Source organism: Drosophila suzukii, chromosome 2L (genome assembly GCF_043229965.1).
Source record: "Drosophila suzukii chromosome 2L, CBGP_Dsuzu_IsoJpt1.0, whole genome shotgun sequence".
NCBI lineage: Eukaryota > Metazoa > Arthropoda > Insecta > Diptera > Drosophilidae > Drosophila > Drosophila suzukii.
The window spans coordinates 26,281,291-26,288,005 of record NC_092080.1 but is presented as its reverse complement, the minus strand read 5'-3'; the positions used below and the strand labels follow the sequence as shown (position 1 = coordinate 26,288,005).

The window sequence follows — 6,715 nt, the reverse complement described above, 5'->3', positions numbered from 1 at the left end:
ATGGGGTCGGAAACGCTATCTTCTGCCTGTTACATACTTTCTGACGAATCTAGTATACCCTTTTACTCTACGAGTAACGGGTATAATTATTTGTCCCATCGGAACTCCGTCTGGAAGTAATCCGTTCCAATCACTACCAGCCAGCCTGGGCACACTGTGGCGTGGCCAAATGCTTAGAAAGAATACGACGTAGCTTTTACTGCCCAAAGAAAATACATTGCTAGGTGTGAGCTGTGCTGTACATCAAAACATCCAACGTGTATACTGGTCAGGTGACCAGCGCACGACCGTTTCAGCGGCTTCTTTTCCACGATCGAAAAAGGGTAACTTTGGCGTTCTGATCGTCCTAGACCACTTTTCAAAGTTCACTTCTCGAAAGGACGTTCGCAAATTCAAGTCGAAGGTGGTAATTGAATACTTAGGAGATAATTTGTTTCCTTGATTTGGCGTTCCACAAATTGTTGTTAGTGACAATGGAACCCAGTTCAATAGTCACGAATTCGCAGATTTTCTTTTAAAACATGGTATTCAAGACTTGTGTACAGGAGCTTATGCCCAGCAATCAAATGTTGCCGAATGGGTAAACCGCTCCATTCATGCGGCCCTTCGATCTTGTGTCCGAAAGGATCAACGGGAATGGGATACCTTTCATGGCACTATCAATTGCGCCCTCCGAAACTCCATTCACCAATCCGTAGGAATGGTTCCCTATTTCATTGTGTTTGGGCAACTTTTGATTACCCACGGTGAGGACTACAAGTTGCTTAAAACACTCGGAATATTAATTGAGAGCATAACCAGATTAATTCGAGAGGATGAATTCTCAAAGTTACGTTCCGACATAGGCAAGAACCTAGAAAAAGCTCACATGAAGATTCAGCATACTTATAACTTGAGAAGTAGACCGCGAACTTTTGATATTGGGGATGAAGTTATAAAAAGGAATTTTCAACTCAGTAACTGAGCTTTCCATTTTAACGTCAAGCTAGCACCCGTAGAAATAAAGGCTATTTGGGAAATTTCCACGCGAAAGATATTTGGAAAGCATAATTCTATTTTTTGTATCACCCTTTCTCAGCTTTTACCATTACCAGTACGATAAAGATCGAAACTGTGGCGTGAGGGTGAGAATAGTTTGTACAAAAACGCAGTCATGAGCCAAAAGCTTATCTAGTATATATCTATTGGTATCTATTGATGCTTATCAGCTGATCCAATGCACATGTAAAGCCGAGCTTAAGTTTTACAACCCCGTTTCCGTTCTTACCCCGTTCTCATTCTCTCAATACCGGTGCCAAAGATAAGTTCTTATCAAAGTATTCCCGTGCTGACCAATATAAAAAACTCGTGTGAAATTGGAATTAAATTCTGTACATTGATTCGATTGTCTGCGGATATTTAACTACCCCATCAGTTGTGTGTTGTGGTTACAGCCCCCGAGTACCTTCTTGGCTAGGGTAAGAATTAGTAAAAAAAAGTGTGACAAGAATTTAACATAAGTCTGTTTCTGTAGGGTCTTGCCAGCATCGAGCCCCACAAGGTTGGGCAATAATTAGTTCTTATGGAAAACCTCATTGCCTGGATGACTAACCGCGATCCAAAAACCGTTCTTGGTGGCCAACAATTCTCGCCCTTTTGGGGGGCCCTACGCATGCATGGGTGGCAGTGCGGAAAGCAACGCACTAATAGCGTTATTTTGAGTGACGATTGCATGTGATTTTTCCTGCGAAATTGTTGCCTTAGTTGATCTTTCAATTTTTTGAGAGTCCGCTGGCCATCACCAGCAACTTTCATCGAGAATCATCAGCACTTATGCAAACCCACTTTATGTGCTTCTAAACGACGTGGACTTTTCGTATAAACCAACGATAACCCTATTTTCTATTAATGTTGACTATTTTGAATATATACCTTTTCTTTATTTTTACTTTAATATAATTTAGTGTACCCAATACTTATAATATACTTTTGAACTAGATGTGCTGCTGACGAGCTGAAACTTTTCATATACATATTACATTTAACCTTTATATGAAAGGTCACAACGTCGTCAACAGGCCTGTCGACATCTAAGAACCTGGTCGTAAGTATGGCATAGCCGGGAATACCTCACAAGTCTATATGAAAGAAGCCTATTGTCAGCACACAGAGAAAGCCTCTTTAAACCCCTGTAACTCGCGATCTTTATTTGAAGTCCCTAAAATATTTAAATGAATACAAACTTACTGAAATTTCTATTTATTATCCTAGTTTTAGGCACACATTGTATAAAAATTGTTGATTTATAACCTGAAGGAAATTATGAGTGGCTAACTTCATTATTTAGGCACCTTAAGTAAACATCACCTCGGTAGTATTTCTGCACCGTATTACTATGGGAATAATTCCACCTAAACTCTCCGGATGATCTTGCTTGGTTCCGCATTGATTTTCATACTTTTTATCATTCCCTATTGCACTTGCTACACTCTGTCTACAAATTATTCGAGTGACGGCTGCATCCTAAAAGGCACAAGAACCACCCCACTTTTCCCTGAGCTTAGCTGGACACCTATGGTAGACAGAGAGTGCCTCGATGGATGTAATCATGTGAGTCCGGAGGGGGTCTGTCTTCAAATTCGCAAGCTGCAACGCAGTAACGGCCAAGGAGTTACCTAAGAAGGGTATACTACTCCTAGCTCTCCTTTTCAACTCCATGTCACGTATCCACCATTTTCCCACTCTGTGGAAGTGTGCTGTGATATCGATGATACCCAAGCCAGGAAAACCGGAAAACCTTGTTGCGTCCTACCGACCATAAATTTTGCTGCCCACCATCTCTAAAATATTCGAAGGAATATTACTTAGTAGATTGATGGCAGTAAGAAGTATACAGGACGCCATTCCAGACCACTAGTTTGGCTTTAGAAGTCACCATGGTACCCCAGAGCAAGCACATTGGGTAACGTAGCACATCCTTGCAGCTTTTGAGAATAAGCAGTACAGTTCAGCAGTCTTCCTTGATGTCAAAGAAGTTTTTGATCGCGTATGGCACGATGGCTTGCTGTTTAAGTTAAAAACTCTCCTGCCTACTGCACAATATCTTCTTCTAAAATCGTATCTCTACATATGCTGATGATACAGCCTTCATTGTCAACTCTACGTGTAGAATTGAAGCGACTCAAGTCATTCAAAATTTTTTGGACCTGTATGGCGAATGGACGAATCGATGGAACATTTCTATAAAGGAGAATAAGTCTCAACATTGCCACTTCTCTCTTAGAAGTAAAGTCCTTCCCAAAGTCCTCCCCCCGCTATCTTCCCAGGCTCAGTACTTGGGCTTGATTTTGGACTAACGGCTTACGTGGAGGCAGCAAATAACAAAGATAGCAGCAACATGTCGTGCTAGGCTTCGGAAGCTAAATTGGATGCTTAAAGTAAGCTCAGCCTCAGCAACAAGATGTTACTGTACAAGTCCATCAATGATATACTACATCCAAATATGGGGTACCGATTCAGACTCAAATGTCATGAAGGTCCAAAGAGTGCAAAACCGGGCGCTACGTACGATTGCTAATGCGCCTTGGTATGTAAGAAATGAAATCCTATCTAGCGACCTTCCCATCCCCACGGTGCGAGAGCAGATCAATACGCATTCTAGCCGTTTCAATGACCGACTACTAGCCCATACCAACCTACTAGCAGCATCCTTGGCAAATCCAACTACGAGAAGAAGACTAAAGCGTCGGCACACTGGCGATCTCTGGGCACGAGGACGTCATAAAACCCGCGTCATGAGACAATAATGTAGTATTACATTACATCTCTGTTATAAAATTTTTAAATTTTTCCCATTCCTGTCATGTTTCATGTTATTTTATCTTTGCTATTTCCATGAGTTTCATAGAAATTAAGTTGGTCGATCAACGTTTAATAAACATTAGTAAAAAAAAAAATAATAATTTTTAAAATATACCATTCTATATTTTTACTTTAATATATTTTAATTTACCCCAAAAAGGCATTTCTGCACCGTTCTATTATGAGAATAATTCCACCTAAGCTTTCCGGATGATCTTCCCTATTGCACTTGCTACACTCTGTCTACAAAATGGCACAAGTACCACCCAACTTTTCCCAGAGCTTAGCTGGTCACCTATGGTAGACAGAGAGTGCCTCGATGGATGTAATCAAACGACCCGTTACAAGTCCCTAAAAAAGTGTTCGTTTTTCTGCAACTGCAATATAAATTATTATTATTATAGTATATAAATAATGTGTGGTATATTTATACCCGTTACTCGTAGAGTAATTATACCCGTTACTCGTAGAGTAAAAGGGTATACTAGATTCGTCGGAAAGTATGTAACACGAAAAGGAAGCGTTTCCGACCCCATAAATTATATATATTCTTGATCAGGATCACTAGTACCAATCCAGACTTCGAAGAGTAAAGACGTGCTATAGGCAAATCCACGCTAGTGCTATCTGCAACTATTATCTACCAATTTACCAAATAAGACCGTAAAGCATACTCGCCAACTAAAGCAAAAACAATTTCTGCATCTGAACAGTTACAAAAGTGCAAGTGCATCGGGCAGCAGCCAAACAACAACAACCATGACACGACCGCCAGACATAAACCAAACCACACCGCGAGAAAAAACTCTTTACCAAACACCCAAATTCATCGTCATTAAAAGAAAAGACAAAAATGCATCCTTTGAAAAAGTAAGTCCATTCATCATCGAAAAAGTTATTGACTATACATGCTGCGGGGAAGTAACGTCAGTTTCAAAAAACAAAGCGGGTACTCTTCTTGTCAAAACCAAAGACCTACTCCAAGCTCAATGGCTAATGAAACTCACTAAATTCCACGACTTTAAAGTTGAAACATCTGAACATAAAAAACACTTAACTATCAATCTTGAAGAAACCGGACTCATTACTCTTACCTTCGCCACTACCACCTTACCCGAAACAATAAATATTGAATATGAACGTGTCAAAACTCGACCTCACATTCTTCGACCTCTTAAATGCCGAAACTGCCAAAAATTTAATCACCCCACCAAAGCCAGCAATAACGACAAAACCTGCTCTAACTGCTCTGAAGTTCATTCCCCTGACGACGAAGACTGCACCAAGCCTAAAATCTGCATCAACTGCAAACACCTCGACAACCCACATCATAGCCCATTGGACAAGAATTGCCCAATATTTATTAAACAAAGAGAAATAATGGCTATTAAAACAATAGAAAATGTTGACTTCAAAAGTGCCACAAAAATCTACACTCAACGTCACTTCCACAAGTCCACTCCTTACTCCCAAGTTGCATCACAAGCCCCTTCAAATTCTAACGCGCCAGTTCTGTATAAATCGGATACTCGTGAGATCACGACCTACGACGACATCATGGAACCTACCCCACAAACTCCAAGCGAGGACGACATCGAAATGGATACAACAGAATCTAACAGAACCAGTAAGAGCACTACAATCTCAGACCGCACTCTCAGAAGCCACTACAAAGAAAAAACCAACCCACTGGCTATACCCCTCAAGGATAAAAGCAAAGCAGACAAATCGAAAACAGTAAATACAAACCAACTAAAGCACTCGAAGTAACCCAAACAACACTGCAAAGGAACGTTATTAATTAATCACTCAAATTATTGCTTAAAAATTATTCAATGGAACATCCATGGATACAGAAATACCTACATCGAACCTTTAACACCCTAGTTCTTGCCCTACAAGAAACACACATAACCAACTTTAACTCTCTTCCCATTCCCATTAACTACACACTCTACCAAGAATGCTGCACCAACTCTTACGAGGGCGCAGCTCTCCTGATACATAACTCAATATCGCAAAGACAAATCCCAATCACCCAAGACTTCGAAGCAACTGGAGTCTCAGTAGATACAAAACTTAAACTAAACATAACATCAGCATACATTTCACCAACTAAGTCCTTTAACAGAAGTAACTTAGAAAACGTCCTCTGCTTTAATAGTTGGCTAATACCAGAGGCAATGTTATTGCCAAATTCCTAGACCGTACAGATTACATTTTGTTAAACGACAAAAGCCCAACCCACTTCTCCACTCACAACTCTTTCACACATATAGACTTATCCTTTTTTTCATCCACTATAGCCCCAGAATTTCTCTGGGAAACAATAGACGACCTCTACGGAAGTGATCACCTCCCTATCTTAATCTCAATGAACCTTAATACCTCCCCCTCATCCTACGCCACCAAACCCTCCTTTAACTTAAAGAAAGCAAACTGGGAAACATAAAAAATCTTTTCGAAGCCATTATACTGACAAGCCACCGAGCGAAAATGTCAATAAAAAAGCAGCTATGTTAAGAAAAATTATTAGCCACAGCGCGCACCAATCAATCCAATCCAAGAACTCTACTTTTCAATTTCCTAGAACAGTCACTTGGTGGAATCAAAACTTATCAGTTTTTAAGAAAGGCAAATCGTCTAAATATTCAATACTTTTCTCCAACTTTTCGCACTAATAAATTCCTCTTAAGCCACACTATAGACTACCAACCCTCCAAAACTGCAATAGAAATAGAAAAGGACATTTTGTTCATCGAATTTAGCTGCGCACTCAACTTCCTGAAAGGCAAACTCCAGACTTAGATCGCAACTCTTACATTATGATCAACAACTCCCCCATATCCTTTAAACACAGAGTCCTTAACCATTT

General features: G+C 40.2%; 1 long non-coding RNA gene across 1 annotated transcript; it reads left to right on the top strand.

Moving 5' to 3' along the window:
• The first annotated feature begins 1,000 nt into the window (after positions 1-1,000).
• Positions 1,001-2,340, top strand: LOC136117860 (uncharacterized). Its single transcript, XR_011603648.1, has 2 exons — positions 1,001-1,457; positions 1,525-2,340. It is a non-coding gene; the product is annotated as an uncharacterized lncRNA (long non-coding RNA).
• The last annotated feature ends 4,375 nt before the right edge of the window (positions 2,341-6,715 follow it).